Here is a 19,238-nt window from a genome sequence, read left to right on the forward strand (position 1 = left end):
GTAGTTCACATTAACATGCCTGCTTTGCATGAAAAACGCCTTACCCGCCACTATTTTCTTTATGTCCTCAACCTCCTGAAGAGCCTTATGGGCCTCGGCCTTGGCGGACTTGGCACTTTCGAGAGCCGAGGAAAGCTCGGACTCTTGAGTCTTGGAGTCACGCTGCAACCTCTCATGTTTTTCCATGAGAACCTGGAGCTCTTGCCGAACTTCCGCCACCCGCGCCTCTTGCTTTTCTTGCTCAGCTCGTTCTGCGGCCGCATTGCGTTCGGCCGAGGACACAGAATCCTTCAGGGTTGCCACCTCGTTAGTGGCCCCTGCAATGCACATATTATCCTTGTTAATTTTTTGCAACCAAAATCCTTTTCTGTAAGGTACTTATTCAAAGAGGTGTTACTCACTTTCTTTTTCCTCGAGCTGCTTCTTTGCGTGGCCGAGCTCTTGCTGGGACCGCTCGAGATTATTTTTCAGCATGTCAACCTCCACCGTTAGTGCGGCAGAGGTCAGCAATGCAGCCTGCAAACCCATATTGACATATTTTAGGTAACCCTGCGTATATCTTGTTATAGATCCTTAGTCCAGCTTTTCTTTCCGAACACCGAACCAAGCATCAGGGGCTACTGTCTATGCGGTATTATATTACATAATTTTAACTTCTTACCTCAAAGCCTGTTAAAAGGCTACTGCAGGCTTCGGTCAGCCCGCTTTTCGCGAGATGAACCTTCTCAATTACCGCACTCATGATAGTGCGGTGTTCTTCCTCGATGGAAGCGCCTTTAAGCGCCTCCAGCAGGTTATCCAGCGCCTCCGGTTGGACGGAGGCCGCCGGCGTCACGGTCCTGCCCTTCTTTCGAAGGGGCCGCTTGCCGGACTCTGGAACCACTGCGGGTTCCGGTGTAGAGTCCGGCACGAAGTCCGGGGGGCTGCCTGACGGCGCCTCCGGAGCCTCCTCCTGATGGGTCCCTCTTTGGGATCCCACCTCGGCGTCCTCGTCGGCGCGTGGGGTAGAGGCAGTCGGGATGGAATTTACATCCGACGGCGCCAACGACCCGCTCATCAAGTCGGGAAAGTCGTCAATGGCCGGACTAAAGGAACAATGCGGCATTAGAAGGACGCTACATGACATACAATATACGGCATATAAATGATCCGGATACTTACGATCCTGCCGGACGCCGGGCCCTTGGAGGCCACTCATCCTCGCTAACGTGGATGTTGGCGAAACTGTCCGGGGGGATAGTTCTCCCCCTCTTGGACCCTTCGGCCGCCCCAGTTGGGGAGGCCTTCCTCTTCCTCTCTCCCTCCTCCGGGAGAGAGTACTCCTCCTCCTCCTCCTCATCTTCGGGGGAGGAGTCCTTGTCGTCGTTGTCAGACGTCTGATTGCGGGAACTCTTTCGAGTCCCCGCAGCCACCTTCTTGGCCTTCTTCTCCGGCACCACGTACGGTGCCGGAACCAGCAGCCTTGCTAAGCGGGCATCCACTGGTTCTTCTGGCATGGGAGCCGGGCTGATAAGCAGCTGGGCCTTCTCCATCCAGTCCTGTCAAAGGAAGAGGCAGATTAAAAACCTCGCTAGAGTCAATCTAATTACTTCAAGTGTCCCGTAATGGGGTTGAATCACTTACCTCGTCAGTCGGAGACTGCGAGCTGAATCCACGGTCTTCGGTCGCGGATGTGGGGGCTTCGGCGCCCTTGAACAACACCCTCCAGGCGCCTTCGTACGTTGTGTCGAAGAGCGCGCTTAACGTCTGGTGCTGTTCCGGATTAAACTCCCACAGATTAAATGCCCGTTCTTGGCATGGGAGAATCCGCCGGAGGAGCATGACCTAGACCACGTCGACGAGCCGGAGCCTATTGCTCACCAGCTTCTTGATGCAGGCTCGAAGTCCCGTCACCTCCACCGGATCACCCCACTGCAGGCCCTTCTCTTTCCAGGAGGTGAGCTGCGTGGGGATTCCAGATCTAAATTCGGGGGCCACCACCCATGTGGGCTTGCGCGGCTCGGTGATGTAGAACCACCCCGATTGCCACCCCTTGACAGAGTCCACGAAGGTCCCTTCTAGCCAAGGGACGTTGGGCAATTTGCCCAACATGGCGCCTCCGCATTCTTCTTGCGTACCCTTTACAACCTTCGGCTTGACGTTGAAGGTCTTGAGCCACAGGCCAAAGTGGGGCCGGATGCAGAGGAAAGCCTCACACACGACGATAAATGCCGAGATGTTGAGGATAAAGTTCGGCGCCAGATCATGGAAATCCAGGCCGTAGTAAAACATGAGCCCCCGGACAAATGGATGGAGCGGAAAGCCCAGTCCGCGGAGGAAGTGGGGAAGGAAGACGACCCTCTCAGGGGGCCCTGGGGTAGGGATGAGCTGCCTCGCGTCGGGCAGCCGATGCGTGATGTCGCTGGAAAGGTATCCGGCGTCGCGCAGCTTGGTGATGTCCTCCTCCTTAGCGGTGGAGGCCAACCATTTGCCTCCCCCTCCGGACATATTCGGAGAAGGGTCAAGGTGAGATGCGCGAGCTTGGGCGTTGGAGCTTGAGTTCGCAGGGGTGAATGAGCAAAGGAGGAAGAAGGCGTAGGTGAGAAGGTAAATCCTTATCCCTTATATATAGGCGGACAAAACTATGCGTCCCTCACCAGCCTGGTAAAACTCGCTTATCTGCCAATCGCCATCATCAATGGCTCAGTTTGGTTACCCACGCACGTATTGATGAGAATCCCGGAATAAGGGGAACACGATCTCTGCTTCGACATGATGTGCCAAGGAAACCGCTTCGCTAAACGTGCTGAGGCGGAACAATAAAAACGATTCAAACAAGGGCTTGGCTACGGTGTGATGTCACGCTGCATAATTCGTCAGCAGATTGAGCTAAGTGTATATTTTATTCTCTCTACGTTGGAATGTGGAATTTATTTTGCAGAGCCGGACACTATCCTGGTGTTCATTATCTTCTCCGAATTATTCAAGGAGGCGAACCCGTCTTGCAATGCCGAACATTATGCACGCCGGAATTATCGCCATTGAAGACTGGTTCAGGGGCTACTGAGGGAGTCCTGGACTAGGGGGTGTCCGGATAGCCGGACTATCACTATCCGCCGGACTCCCATACTACGAAGATAGAAGATTGAAGACTCCGACTCGTGTCCGGAAGGTACTTTCCTTGGCGTGGAAGGCAAGCTTGGCAATACGGATATGTAGATCTCCTACCATTGTAACCGACTCTGTGTAACCCTAGCCTCTCCGGTGTCTATATAAACCGTAGAGCTTTAGTCCGTAGGACACAACATTACATCACAACAATCATACCATAGGCTAGCTTCTAGGGTTTAGCCTCCTTGATCTCGTGGTAGATCTACTCTTGTACTACCCATATCATCAATATTAATCAAGCAGGACGTAGGGTTTTACCTCCATCGAGAGGGCCCGAACCTGTGTAAAAACATTGTGTCCCTCGTCTCTTGTTACCATCCGCCTAGACGCACAGTTCGGGACCCCCTACCCGAGATCCGCCGGTTTTGACACCGACACTCCTCCTGATGGGTCCCCTCCTGGGACCCCACCTCGGCGTCGTCGGTATAGCGAGGGGTGGAGGCGGTCGGAATGGAATCCACATCCGACGGAGCCAAGGACCCGCTTGATGAAGCGGGGAGATCATCCTCGGCCGGACTGCAGGTAGTGTGCGGCATTAGAAGGACAACATGTGCCGAAAAGAAATAAACCATTCGAGGGTCCGCATACTTACGATCTTGCCGGAGGCTTGGCCCTTGAGGGCCACCCTTCGTCGCCAATGTTGGCGTTGGCAGAGCTGTCCGGAGGAAGGGTCCTTCCCCTCTTGGACCCTTTGGCCTCCCCCGTTGGGGAAGCCTTGCTCTTCCTCTCTCCCCCCTCCTGGGGAGAGTCTTCTTTCTCCTCCTCGCCTTCGGGGGAGGAGTCCGCCTCGGAGTCATCGGATGATGAGTCCGATACCACCTGGCGCCGGGAACTCCTTCGGGTTCCCGTGGCCTTCTTCTTGGCCTTCTTCTCCGGCACCACATAAAGTGCCGGGACTAGCAGCCCCGTTAAACGGGCATCCGCTGGTTCTTCGGGGAGGGGAGCCGAACAGTTAACCTGCCCGGACGTCCTCTGCCAGTCCTGTCAAAGGCATTGGGAATTTTAGATCCCACATAGAGTCAAACTATGAAAGAAATACGTGTCCCCTAAAGGATAACTTACCGCACCAGCCGGGCGTTTCGTGCTGAATCCGCGATCTTCAGTCGTGGATGCGGGGGCTTCTCCCCCCTTGAACAGCACCCTCCAGGCAGCTTCGTACGTCATGTCGAAGAGCCCGCTCAGGGTCCAGTGCTGTGCCGAATCAAACTCCCACAGGTTGAAGGTCCATAGTTGGCAGGGGAGAATCCGGCGGACGAGCATGACCTGGATCACGTTGACAAGCTTGAGCTTCTTGTTCACCAAGGTCTGGAGACAGGACTGGAGTCCGGTCAGCTCCTCTAAACTGCCCCATAGCAAGCCCTTCTCTTTCCAGGAGATGAGCTGCATAGGGGCACCAGATCTGAACTCGGGGGCCGCTGCCCATTTAGGGTCTCGCGGCTCGGTGATATAGAACCACCCCGATTTCCACCCTTTGATGGTCTCCACAACGGCGCCCTCGAGCCAGAGGACGTTGGGTATCTTGCCCACCATGGCGCCTCCGCACTCCGCTTGGACGCCCTTCACAACCTTTGGCTTGACATTGAAGGTCTTGAGCAACAAGCCGAAGTGGGGCTAGATGCAGAGGAAGGCCTCGCACATGATGATAAATGCCAAGATGTTGAGGATGAAGTTTGGCGCCAGATCGTGGAAATCCAGGCCGTAGTAGTACATGAGCCCCCGGACGAAGGGATGATGTGGGAAGCCCAGTCCGCGGAGGAAGTGGGGAACGAATACGACCCTCTCATTGGGCCTGGGGGTGGGGATGAGCTGCCCCTTGTCGGGAAGCCGGTGTGCGATGTTGCTAGACAGGTATCCGGCGCCGCGCAACTTCTCGACATACTCCTCCGTAACGGAGGAGACCATCCACTTGCCTCCCGCTCCGGACATAGCTGGGGAAGGTCGAGGCGAGATGTGCGGACTTGGGCGCTGGAGCTCGAGTGCACGGAGATGGATAAGCAAAGGAGGAAGAAGGCGTAGGTAAAAAGGTGGATCCTTATCCCCTTACATATGGGCGGACGAAGACTATGCATCCCCACCAGCCTGGTAGAACTCGCTTATCTCCCAAGCGCCACCATCGATGGCGCGGTTGGGTTACCCACGTCCGTATTGATGAGAGTCCCGGAATAAGGGGAACACGATCTCTGCTTCAACAAGACGTGCCAAGGAAACCGCTTCGCTAAACGCACTGAGGTGGTATAATAAAAAACGTAAAGGCTTGGTAGTGGGATGACGTCATGCCACGAAATACGTCAGCAGATTGAACTTGTGTACATATTATTCTCTCTACGGTGGAATGTGGAATTTATTTTGCAGAGCCGGACACTATCCTGGTGTTCACAAATCTTCTATGTATTATTCGGAGGAGGAACCCGCCTTGCAATGCCGAACAATATGCGCGCCGGACTCATCGTTATTGAAGCCTGGTTCAGGGGCTACTGAGGGAGTCCTGGACTAGGGGGTGTCCGGACAGCCGGACTATCATCGTCAGCCGAACTCCAAGACTATGAAGATACAAGATTGAAGACTTCGTCCCGTGTCCGGATGGGACTTCCCTTGGCGTGGAAGGCAAGCTTGGCGATACGGATATGTAGATCTCCTACCATTGTAACCGACTCTGTGTAACCCTAGCCCTCTCCGGTGTCTATATAAACCGGAGGGTTTAGTCCGTAGGACAACAACCATTACAACTATCATACCATAGGCTAGCTTCTAGGTTTAGCCTCCTTGTTCTCGTGGTAGATCCACTCTTGTACTACCCATATCATCAATATCAATCAAGCAGGAGTAGGGTTTTACCTCCATTGAGAGGGCCCGAACCTGGGTAAAAACATCGTGTCCCTTGTCTCCTGTTACCATCTGCCTAGACGCACAGTTCGGGACCCCCTACCCGCGATCCGCCGGTTTTGACACCAACACTCACCGTTTTGGGGTCCGGAAGCGATATCCATAGTTGTTAAACCCCAAGGTGCTTACGTGTCGATCATCAACACTCACAGTTTCAGCCGATTGTGGCCCGTTTCATGGACTATTACTCACTTTTTGGGGTCCCGGAGTGATTTCCACGAATGATGAACTCAGGGGTGTGTTTACATGTCGGTCATCAACACTCGCGGTTTTTGTAGATTCTGGACCGTTTCGTGGACTTTTAGTCAAATCGATTTCCATGATCGACGAACCCCGGGGTGCGTTTACGTGTCGGTCATCAACACTCACAGTTTTGGCCGATTCTGGCCTGTTTCGTGGACTGTTACTCACTGTTTTTTGGGTCTCAGAGTGGTTTCCATGATTAACGAACCAAGGGTGCGTCAACGTGTCGGTCATCAACAATCATGGTATTTGTCGATTCTGACCCATTTCATGGACTATTACTCACCGTTTTGTGGTCCCAAAGCAATTTCCGGGTTGTTAAACCCCAAAGTGTGCTTACATGTTGGTTGTTAAGACTCGTAGTTTGGGCCGAATCTGGCCCGTTTTTTGGACTATTACTCCGTTTTGGGTCCCGAAGGGATTCCATGATTGACGAATCCCGGTGTGCGTTTACGGTTCAGTCATGAACACTCACAATTTTGGCTGATTTTGGTCCGTTTCGTGCACTATTACTCAGTGTTTTCGGGTCCCAGAGCGATTTCCATGATTCTTAATCCCTGGGTTGTGTTTACGTGTCCGTCTTCAACACTCACAGTTTTGGTCAATGCTGACCCATTTCATGGACTTTTACTCACCGTTTTGGGGTCCCGAAGCGATATCCGTAGTTGTTGAACCCCAAGGTGCGCTTACGTGTCGGTCATCAACACTCACATGTTTGGCCGATTCTGGCCCGTTTCGTGGACTATTACTGACTGTTTTGGGGTCCGAGAGTGATTTCTCCGGGGTGCGTTTACGAGTCGGTCATCAACACTCGCTATTTTATCGATTCTGACCCGTTTCGTGGACTAATATACACCGTTTTGGGGTCCCGAAGAAATATCCATAGTAGTAAACCCCAAGGTGCGCTTATGTGTCGGTCATCAACACTCACAGTTTTGGCCGATTCTGGCCCGTTTCATGGACTATTACTCACTGTTTTGGGGTCCCGAAGAGATATCCATAGTTGTTTAACCCCAAGGTGCGTTTACGTGTCGGTCATCAGCACTCTCATTTTTTGTCAATTTTGGCCCGTTTCGTGGACTATTACTCACCATTTTGTGGTCCCAAAGTGATTTCCACCATCGACGAACCTCGGGGAGCGTTTACGTGTCGGTCATCAGCACTCATAGTTTTGGTCGATTCTGGCCTGTTTCGTGGATTGTTACTCACTGTTTTGGGGTCTCGGAGTGATTTCCATGATTAACGAACCAAGGGTGCGTTTACGTGTCGGTCATCAACACTCATGGTATTTGTTGATTCTGACCCATTTCATGGACTATTACACACCGTTTTGTGGTCCCAAAGCAATTTCCGGGGTTGTTAAACCCCAAAGTGTGCTTACATGTTGGTTGTTAAGACTCGTAGTTTGGGCCGATTCTGGCCCGTTTCTTGGACTATTACTCAGTTTTGGATCCCAAAGTTATTCCATGATTGACGAATCCCCGTGTGCGTTTACGTTTCAGTCATGAACACTCGCAATTTTGGCCGATTTTGGTCCGTTTCATGCACTATTACTAAGCGTTTTCGGGTCCCAGAGCGATTTCCACGATTCTCGATCCCCAGTTGTGTTTACGTGTCCGTCTTCAACACTCACAGTTTTGGTCAATGCTGACCCGTTTCATGGAATATTACTCACCGTTTTGGGGTCCTAAAGCGATATCCATAGTTGTTGAACCCCAAGGTGCGCTTATGTGTCGGTCATCAACACTCACATGTTTGGCCGATTCTGGCCCGTTTCATGGACTATTACTCACTGTTTTGGGGTCCGAGAGTGATTTCCACGATTAATGAACCCCGGGGTGCGTTTACGTGTCGATCATCAACACTCGCTATTTTATCGATTCTGACCCGTTTCGTGGACTAATACACACCATTTTGGGGTCCCGAAGAAATATCCATAGTAGTGAAACCCCAAGGTGCGCTTATGTGTCGGTCATTAACACTCACAGTTTTGGCCGAGTCTGGCCCATTTCATGGACTATTACTCACTGTTTTGGGGTCCCGGAGTGATTTCCACGACTGAGGAACTTCGGCGTGCGTTCACGTGTCGGTCATCAGCAATCGCGATTTTTGTCGATTCTGGCCCGTTTCCTGGACTATTACTCACCATTTTTTGGTCCCAAAGCGATTTCCACGATTGACGAACCCCGGGGTGCGTTTACGTGTCGGTAATCAACACTCAAAGTTTTGGCCAATTCTGGCCCGTTTTGTGGACTGTTACTCGCTCTTATGGGGTCTCGGAGTGATTTCAACGATTAACGAACCCAGGGTGTGTTTACGTGTCGGTCATCAACTTCGTGGTTTTTGTCGATTCTGACACGTTTCGTGGACTATTACTCACCGTTTTGTGGTCCCAAAGCAATTTCCAGGGTTGTTAAACCCCAAAGTGTGCTTACATGTTGGTTGTTAAGACTCGTAGTTTGGGCCGATTCTGGCCCGTTTCTTGGACTATTACTCAGTTTTGGATCCCGAAGTTATTCCATGATTGACGAATCCCGGTGTGCGTTTACGTTTCAGTCATGAACACTCGCAATTTTGGCCGATTTTGGTCCGTTTCATGCACTATTACTAAGCGTTTTCGGGTCCCAGAGCGATTTCCACGATTCTCGATCCCCAGTTGTTATTACGTGTCCGTCTTCAACACTCACAGTTTTGGTCAATGCTGACCCGTTTCATGGAATATTACTCACCGTTTTGGGGTCCTAAAGCGATATCCATAGTTGTTGAACCCCAAGGTGCGCTTATGTGTCGGTCATCAACACTCACATGTTTGGCCGATTCTGGCCCGTTTCATGGACTATTACTCACTGTTTTGGGGTCCGAGAGTGATTTCCACGATTAATGAACCCCGGGGTGCGTTTACGTGTCGATCATCAACACTCGCTATTTTATCGATTCTGACCCGTTTCGTGGACTAATACACACCATTTTGGGGTCCCGAAGAAATATCCATAGTAGTGAAACCCCAAGGTGCGCTTATGTGTCGGTCATTAACACTCACAGTTTTGGCCGAGTCTGGCCCATTTCATGGACTATTACTCACTGTTTTGGGGTCCCGGAGTGATTTCCACGACTGAGGAACTTCGGCGTGCGTTCACGTGTCGGTCATCAGCAATCGCGATTTTTGTCGATTCTGGCCCGTTTCCTAGACTATTACTCACCATTTTTTGGTCCCAAAGCGATTTCCACGATTGACGAACCCCGGGGTGCGTTTACGTGTCGGTAATCAACACTCAAAGTTTTGGCCAATTCTGGCCCGTTTTGTGGACTGTTACTCACTCTTATGGGGTCTCGGAGTGATTTCAACGATTAACGAACCCAGGGTGCGTTTACGTGTCGGTCATCAACTTCGTGGTTTTTGTCGATTCTGACACGTTTCGTGGACTATTACACACCGTTTTGTGGTCCCAAAGCAATTTCCAGGGTTGTTAAACCCCAAAGTGTGCTTACATGTTGGTTGTTAAGACTCGTAGTTTGGGCCGATTCTGGCCCGTTTCTTGGACTATTACTCAGTTTTGGGTCCCGAAGTGATTCCATGATTGATGAATCCCGGTGTACGTTTGCGGTTCAATCATGAACGCTCACAATTTTGGCTGATTTTGGTCCGTTTTGTGCACTATTACTCAGCGTTTTTGGGTCCCAGAGCGATTTCCATGATTCTCGATCCCCGGGTTGTGTTTACGTGTCCGTCTTCAACACTCACAGTTTTGGTCAATGCTGACCCGTTTCATGGAATATTACTCACCGTTTTGGGGTCCCGAAGCGATATCCATAGTTGTTGAACCCCAAGCTGCGCTTACGTGTCGGTCATGAACACTCACATGTTTGGCCGATTCTGGCTCGTTTCGTGGACTATTACTCACTGTTTTGGGGTCCGAGAGTGATTTCCTCGGGGTGCGTTTACGTGTCGGTCATCAACACTCGCTATTTTATCGATTCTGACCCGTTTCGTGGACTAATACACACCGTTTTGGGGTCCCGAAGAAATATCCACAGTAGTTAAACCCCAAGGTGTGCTTATGTGTCGGTCATCAACACTCACAGTTTTGGCCGATTCTGGCCCGTTTCATGGACTATTACTCACTGTTTTGGGGTCACGGAGTGATTTCCACGACTGATGAACTCCGGGGTGCGTTTACGTGTCGGTCATCAGCACTCTCGGTTTTTGTCGATTTTGGCCCGTTTCGTGCACTATTACTTATCGTTTTGTGGTCCCAAAGCAATTTCCATGATTGACGAATCCCGGGGTACGTTAACGTGCTGGTCATTAACACTCACAGTTTTGGCCGATTCTGGCCCGTTTCATGGACTATTACTCACTGTTTTGGGGTCCCGGAGTGATTCCCACGACTGAGGAACTTCGGGGTGCGTTCACGTGTCGGTCATCAACACTCGCGATTTTTGTCGATTCTGGCCCGTTTCCTGGACTATTACTCACCATTTTTTGGTCCCAAAGCGATTTCCACAATTGACGAACCCCGGGGTGCGTTTACATGTCGGTCATAAACACTCAAAGTTTTTGCCGATTCTGGCCCGTTTCGTGGACTGTTACTCACTCTTTTGGGGTCTCGGAGTGATTTCCACGATTAACGAACCCAGGATGCGTTTAAGTGTCGGTCATCAACATTCATGGTTTTTGTCGATTCTGACCTGTTTTGTGGACTATTACTCACCGTTTTGTGGTCCCAAAGCAATTTCCAGGGTTGTTAAACCCCAAAGTGTGCTTACATGTTGGTAGTTAAGACTCGTAGTTTGGGCCGATTCTGGCCCGTCTCTTGGACTATTACTCAGTTTTGGGGTCCCGAAGTGAATCCATGATTGACGAATCCCGGTGTGCCTTTACGTGTCAGTCATGAACACTCACAATTTTGGCCGATTCTGGTCCTTTTCGTGCACTATTACTCAGAGTTTTGGGGTCCAAGAGCGATTTCCATGATTCTCTATTCCCGTCGTCAACACTCACAGTTTTGGGCAATGCTAACCCGTTTCATGGACTATTACTCCCCGTTTTGGGGTCCTGAAGCGATATCCATAGTTGTTGAACCCCAAGGTGCGCTTACGTGTCGATCATCAACACTCACATTTTTGGCCTATTCTGGCCCATTTCATGGACTATTACTCATTGTTTTGGGGTCGCAGAGTGATTTCCACAATTAACGAACCCCGGGGTGCGTTTACGTGTCGGTCATCAACACTCGCTATTTTATCGATTCCGACCCGTTTCGTGGACTAATACACACCGTTTTGGGGTCCCGAAGAAATATCCATAGTAGTTAAACCCCAAGGTGCGCTTATGTGTCGGTCATCAACACTCACAGTTTTGGCCGATTCTGGCCCGTTTCATGGACTATTACTCACTATTTTGGGGTCACGGAGTGATTTCCACGACTGATGAACTCCGGGGTGCGTTTACGTGTCGGTCATCAGCACTCTCGGTTTTTGTCGATTTTGGCCCGTTTCGTGCACTATTACTTATCGTTTTATGGTCCCAAAGGAATTTCCATGATTGACGAATCCCGGGGTACGTTTATGTGCCCGTCATTAACACTCACAGTTTTGGCTGATTCTGGCCCGTTTCATTGACTATTACTCACTGTTTTGGGGTCCCGGAGTGATTTCCACGACCGAGGAACTTCGGGGTGCGTTCACGTGTCGGTCATCAGCACTCACGATTTTTGTCGATTCTGGCCCGTTTCCTGGACTATTACTCACCATTTTTTGGTCCCAAAGCGATTTCCACGATTGAGGAACCCCGGGATGTGTTTACGTGTCGGTCATCAACACTCAAAGTTTTGGCCGATTCTGGTCCGTTTCGTGGACTGTTACTCACTCTTATGGGGTCTCGGAGTGATTTCCACGATTAACGAACCCAGGATGCGTTTACGTGTTGGTCATCAACATTCTGGGTTTTTGTCGATTCTGACCCGTTTTGTGGACTATTACTCACCGTTTTGTGGTCCCAAAGCAATTTCCAGGGTTGTTAAACCCCAAAGTGTGCTAAAATGTTGGTAGTTAAGACTCGTAGTTTGGGCCGATTCTGGCCCGTCTCTTGGACTATTACTCAGTTTTGGGGTCCCGGAGTGAATCCATGATTGACGAATCCTGGTGTGCGTTTACGTGTCAGTCATGAACACTAACAATTTTGGCCGATTCTGGTCCTTTTCGTGCACTATTACTCAGCGTTTTGGGGTCCCAGAGTGATTTCCCGGGGTGTGTTTATGTGTCCGTCGTCAACACTCACAGTTTTGGGCAATGCTAACCCGCTTCATGGACTATTACTCACCGTTTTGGGGTCCTGAAGTGACAGCCATAGTTGTTGAACCCCAAGGTGCGCTTACGTGTCGGCCATCAACACTCACATTTTTGGCCGATTCTGGCCCATTTCGTGGACTATTACTCATTGTTTTGGGGTCCCAGAGTGATTTCCACAATTAACGAACCCCGGGGTGCGTTTACGTGTTGGTCATGAACACTCGCGATTTTTATCAATTCTTACCCATTTCATGGACTATACTCTCTATTTGGGGTCCGGAAGCGATATCCATAGTTGTTAAACCCCAAGGTGCTTACGTGTCGATCATCAACACTCACAGTTTCAGCTGATTGTGGCCCGTTTCATGGACTATTACTCACTTTTTGGGGTCTCGGAGTGATTTCCACGAATGGTGAACTCCGGGGTGTGTTTACGTGTGGGTCATCAGCACTCGCAGTTTTTGTCAATTCTGGCCCGTTTCGTGGACTATTAGTTAAATCGATTTCCACGATCGACGAACCCCAGGGTGCGTTTACGTGTCGGTCATTAACACTCACAGTTTTGGCCGATTCTGGCCCGTTTTGTGGACTATTACTCACTGTTTTGGGGTCTCGGAGTGATTTCCGCGATTGACGAACCCAGGGTGCGTTTACGTGTCGGTTATCAACACTCATAGTTTTGGCCGATTCTGGCCCGTTTCGTGGATTGTTACTCACTGTTTTGGGGTCTCGGAGTGATTTCCATGATTAACGAACCAAAGGTGCGTTTACGTGTCGGTCATCAACACTCGTGGTATTTGTCGATTCTGACCCATTTCATGGACTATTACACACCGTTTTGTGGTCCCAAAGCAATTTCCGGGGTTGTTAAACCCCAAAGTGTGCTGACATGTTGGTTGTTAAGACTCGTAGTTTGGGCCGATTCTGGCCCGTTTCTTGGACTATTACTCAGTTTTGGGTCCCGAAGTTATTCCATGATTGACGAATCCCGGTGTGCGTTTACGGTTCAGTCATGAACACTTGCAATTTTGGCCGATTTTGGTCCGTTTCATGCACTATTACTCAGCGTTTTTGGGTCCCGGAGCGATTTCCACGATTCTCGATCCTCGGATTGTGTTTACGTGTCCGTCTTCAACACTCACAGTTTTGGTCAATGCTGACCCGTTTCATGGAATATTACTCACCGTTTTGGGGTCCCGAAGCGATATCCATAGTTGTTGAACCCCAAGGTGCGTTTACGTGTCGGTCATCAACACTCACATGTTTGGCCTATTCTGGCCCGTTTCATGGACTATTACTCACTTTTTGGCGTCCCGGAGTGATTTCCACGAATGATGAACTCCGGGGTGTGTTTACGTGTCGGTCATCAGCACTCGCGGTTTATGTCGATTCTGGCCTGTTTCGTGGACTATTACTTAAATCGATTTCCACGATCGATGAACCCCGGGGTGCGTTTACGTGTCGGTCATTAACACTCACAGTTTTGCCCGATTCTGGCCCGTTTTGTGGACTGTTACTCACTGTTTTGGGGTCTCGGAGTGATTTCCGCGATTGACGAACCCAGGGCGCGTTTACGTGTTGGTTATCAACACTCATAGTTTTTGCCGATTCTGGCCCGTTTCGTGGATTGTTACTCACTGTTTTGGGGTCTCGAAGTGATTTCCATGATTAACGAACCAAGGGTGCGTTTACGTGTCGGTCATCAACACTCGTGGTATTTGTCGATTCTGACCCATTTCATGGACTATTACACACCGTTTTGTGGTCCCAAAGCAATTTCCGGGGTTGTTAAACCCCAAAGTGTGGTTACATGTTTGTTGTTAAGACTCGTAGTTTGGGCCTATTCTGGCCCGTTTCCTGGACTATTACTCAGTTTTGGGTCCCGAAGTTATTCCATGATTGACGAATCCCGGTGTGCGTTTACGTTTCAGTCATGAACACTCGCAATTTTTGCCGATTTTGGTCCGTTTCATGCACTATTACTCAGTGTTTTCGGGTCCCAGAGCGATTTTCACGATTCTCGATCCCCGGGTTGTGTTTACGTGTCCGTCGTCAACACTCACAGTTTTGGGCAATGCTGACCCGTTTCATGGAATATTACTCACCGTTTTGGGGTCCCGAAGCGATATCCATAGTTGTTGAACCCCAAGGTGCCCTTACGTGTCGGTCATCAACACTCACATGTTTGGCCGATTCTGGCCCGTTTCATGGACTATTACTCACTGTTTTGTTGTTCGAGAGTGATTTCCACGATTAACGAACCCCGGGGTGCGTTTACGTGTCGGTCATCAACACTCGCTATTTTATCGATTCCGACCCATTTAGTGGACTAATACACACCGTTTTGGGGTCCCGAAGAAATATCCATAGTAGTTAAACCCCAAGGTGCGCTTATGTTTCGGTCATCAACACTCACAGTTTTGGCCGATTCTGGCCCGTTTCATGGACTATTACTCACTATTTTGGGGTCACGGAGTGATTTCCACGACTGATGAACTCCGGGGTGCGTTTACGTGTCGGTCATCAGCACTCTTGGTTTTTGTCGATTTTGGCCCGTTTCGTGCACTATTACTTATCGTTTTATGGTCCCAAAGGAATTTCCATGATTGACGAATCCTGGGGTACGTTTATGTGCCCGTCATTAACACTCACAGTTTTGGCTGATTCTGGCCCGTTTCATTGACTATTACTCACTGTTTTGGGGTCCCGGAGTGATTTCCACGACCGAGGAACTTCGGGGTGCGTTCACGTGTCGGTCATCAGCACTCACGATTTTTGTCGATTCTGGCCCGTTTCCTGGACTATTACTCACCATTTTTTGGTCCCAAAGCGATTTCCACGATTGAGGAACCCCGGGGTGTGTTTACGTGTCGGTCATCAACACTCAAAGTTTTGGCCGATTCTGGTCCGTTTCGTGGACTGTTACTCACTCTTATGGGGTCTCGGAGTGATTTCCACGATTAACGAACCCAGGATGCGTTTACGTGTTGGTCATCAACATTCGTGGTTTTTGTCGATTCTGACCCGTTTTGTGGACTATTACTCACCGTTTTGTGGTCCCAAAGCAATTTCCAGGGTTGTTAAACCCCAAAGTGTGCTAAAATGTTGGTAGTTAAGACTTGTAGTTTGGGCCGATTCTGGCCCGTCTCTTGGACTATTACTCAGTTTTGGGGTCCCGGAGTGAATCCATGATTGACGAATCCTGGTGTGCGTTTACGTGTCAGTCATGAACACTAACAATTTTGGCCGATTCTGGTCCTTTTCGTGCACTATTACTCAGCGTTTTGGGGTCCCAGAGCGATTTCCCGGGGTGTGTTTATGTGTCCGTCGTCAACACTCACAGTTTTGGGCAATGCTAACCCGCTTCATGGACTATTACTCACCGTTTTGGGGTCCTGAAGTGACAGCCATAGTTGTTGAACCCCAAGGTGCGCTTACGTGTCGGCCATCAACACTCACATTTTTGGCCGATTCTGGCCCATTTCGTGGACTATTACTCATTGTTTTGGGGTCCCAGAGTGATTTCCACAATTAACGAACCCCGGGGTGCGTTTACGTGTTGGTCATGAACACTCGCGATTTTTATCAATTCTGACCCATTTCATGGACTATACTCACTGTTTGGGGTCCGGAAGCGATATCCATAGTTGTTAAACCCCAAGGTGCTTACGTGTCGATCATCAACACTCACAGTTTCAGCTGATTGTGGCCCGTTTCATGGACTATTACTCACTTTTCGGGGTCTCGGAGTGATTTCCACGAATGGTGAACTCCGGGGTGTGTTTACGTGTGGGTCATTAGCACTCGCAGTTTTTGTCAATTCTGGCCCATTTCGTGGACTATTACTTAAATCGATTTCCACGATCGACGAACCCCAGGGTGCGTTTACGTGTCGGTCATTAACACTCACAGTTTTGGCCGATTCTGGCCCGTTTTGTGGACTGTTACTCACTGTTTTGGGGTCTCGGAGTGATTTCCGCGATTGACGAACCCAGGGTGCATTTACGTGTCGGTTATCAACACTCATAGTTTTGGCCGATTCTGGCCCGTTTCGTGGATTGTTACTCACTGTTTTGGGGTCTCGGAGTGATTTCCATGATTAACGAACCAAAGGTGCGTTTACGTGTTGGTCATCAACACTCGTGGTATTTGTCGATTCTGACCCATTTCATGGACTATTACACACCGTTTTGTGGTCCCAAAGCAATTTCCGGGGTTGTTAAACCCCAAAGTGTGCTTACATGTTGGTTGTTAAGACTCGTAGTTTGGGCCGATTCTGGCCCGTTTCTTGGACTATTACTCAGTTTTGGGTCCCGAAGTTATTCCATGATTGACGAATCCCGGTGTGCGTTTACGGTTCAGTCATGAACACTTGCAATTTTGGCCGATTTTGGTCCGTTTCATGCACTATTACTCAGCGTTTTTGGGTCCCGGAGCGATTTCCACGATTCTCGATCCTCGGATTGTGTTTACGTGTCCGTCTTCAACACTCACAGTTTTGGTCAATGCTGACCCGTTACATGGAATATTACTCACCGTTTTGGGGTCCCGAAGCGATATCCATAGTTGTTGAACCCCAAGGTGCGTTTACGTGTCGGTCATCAACACTCACATGTTTGGCCTATTCTGGCCCGTTTCATGGACTATTACTCACTTTTTGGCGTCCCGGAGTGATTTCCACGAATGATGAACTCCGGGGTGTGTTTACGTGTCGGTCATCAGCACTCGCGGTTTATGTCGATTCTGGCCTGTTTCGTGGACTATTACTTAAATCGATTTCCACGATCGACGAACCCCGGGGTGCGTTTACGTGTCGGTCATTAACACTCACAGTTTTGGCCGATTCTGGCCCGTTTTGTGGACTGTTACTCACTGTTTTGGGGTCTCGGACTGATTTCCGCGATTGACGAACCCAGGGCGCGTTTACGTGTTGGTTATCAACACTCATAGTTTTTGCCGATTCTGGCCCGTTTCGTGGATTGTTACTCACTGTTTTGGGGTCTCGAAGTGATTTCCATGATTAACGAACCAAGGGTGCGTTTACGTGTCGGTCATCAACACTCGTGGTATTTGTCGATTCTGACCCATTTCATGGACTATTACACACCGTTTTGTGGTCCCAAAGCAATTTCCGGGGTTGTTAAACCCCAAAGTGTGCTTACATGTTGGTTGTTAAGACTCGTAGTTTGGGCCGATTCTGGCCCGTTTCTTGGACTATTACTCAGTTTTGGGTCCCGAAGTTATTCCATGATTGACGAATCCCGGTGTGCGTTTACGGTTCAGTCATGAACACTCGCAATTTTGGCCGATTTTGGTCCGTTTCATGCACTATTACTCAGCGTTTTCGGCTCCCAGAGTGATTTCCACGATTCTCGATCCCCAGGTTGTGTTTACGTGTCCGTCTTCAACACTCACAGTTTTGGTCAATGCTGACCCGTTTCATGGAATATTACTCACCGTTTTGGAGTCCCGAAGCGATATCCATAGTTGTTGAACCCCAAGGTGCGCTTACGTGTCGGTCATCAACACTCACATGTTTGGCCGATTCTGGCCCGTTTCATGGACTATTACTCACTGTTTTGGGGTCCGAGAGTGATTTCCACGATTAACGAACCCCGGGGTGCGTTTACGTGTAGGTCATCAACACTCGCTATTTTATCGATTCTGACCCGTTTCGTGGACTAATATACACCGTTTTGGGGTCCCGAAGAAATATCCATAGTAGTTAAACCCCAAGGTGCGCTTATGTGTTGGTCATCAACACTCAAAGTTTTGGCCGATTCTGGCCCATTTCATGGACTATTACTCACTGTTTTGGGGTCACGGAGTGATTTCCACGACTGATGAACTCCGGGGTGCGTTTGCGTGTCGGTCATCAGCACTTTCAGTTTTTGTCGATTTTGGCCCGTTTCGTGCACTATTACTTATCGTTTTATGGTCCCAAAGCAATTTCCATGATTGACGAATCCCGGGGTACGTTTACGTGCCGGTCATTAACACTAACAGTTTTGGCCGATTCTGGCCCGTTTCGTGGACTGTTACTCACTCAAAGTGATTCTGGTGCGTTCACGTGTCGGTCATCAGCACTCGTGATTTTTGTCGATTCTGGCCCGTTTCTTGGACTATTACTCACCATTTTTTGGTCCCAAAGCGATTTCCACGATTGACGAACCCCGGGGTGCGTTCACGTGTCGGTCATCAACACTCAAAGTTTTGGCCGATTCTGGCCCGTTTCGTGGACTGTTACTCACTCTTATGGGGTCTCGGAGTGATTTCCACGATTAACGAACCCAGGATGCGTTTACGTGTCGGTCATCAACATTCGTGGTTTTTGTCGATTCTGACCCGTTTCATGGACTATTACTCACCGTTTTGTGGTCCCAAAGCAATTTCCAGGGTTGTTAAACCCCAAAGTGTGCTTACATGTTGGTTGTTAAGACTCGTAGTTTGGGCCGATTCTGGCCCGTTTCTTGGACTATTACTCAGTTTTGGGTCCTGAAGTGATTCCATGATTGACGAATCCCGGTGTGTGTTTACGGTTCAGTCATGAACACTCACAATTTTGGCTGATTTTGGTCCGTTTTGTGCACTATTACTCAGCGTTTTCGAGTCCTAGAGCGATTTCCACGATTCTCGATCCCCGGGTTGTGTTTACGTGTCCGTCTTCAACA

Source organism: Triticum aestivum, chromosome 4B (assembly GCF_018294505.1).
Source record: "Triticum aestivum cultivar Chinese Spring chromosome 4B, IWGSC CS RefSeq v2.1, whole genome shotgun sequence".
Lineage (NCBI taxonomy): Eukaryota > Viridiplantae > Streptophyta > Magnoliopsida > Poales > Poaceae > Triticum > Triticum aestivum.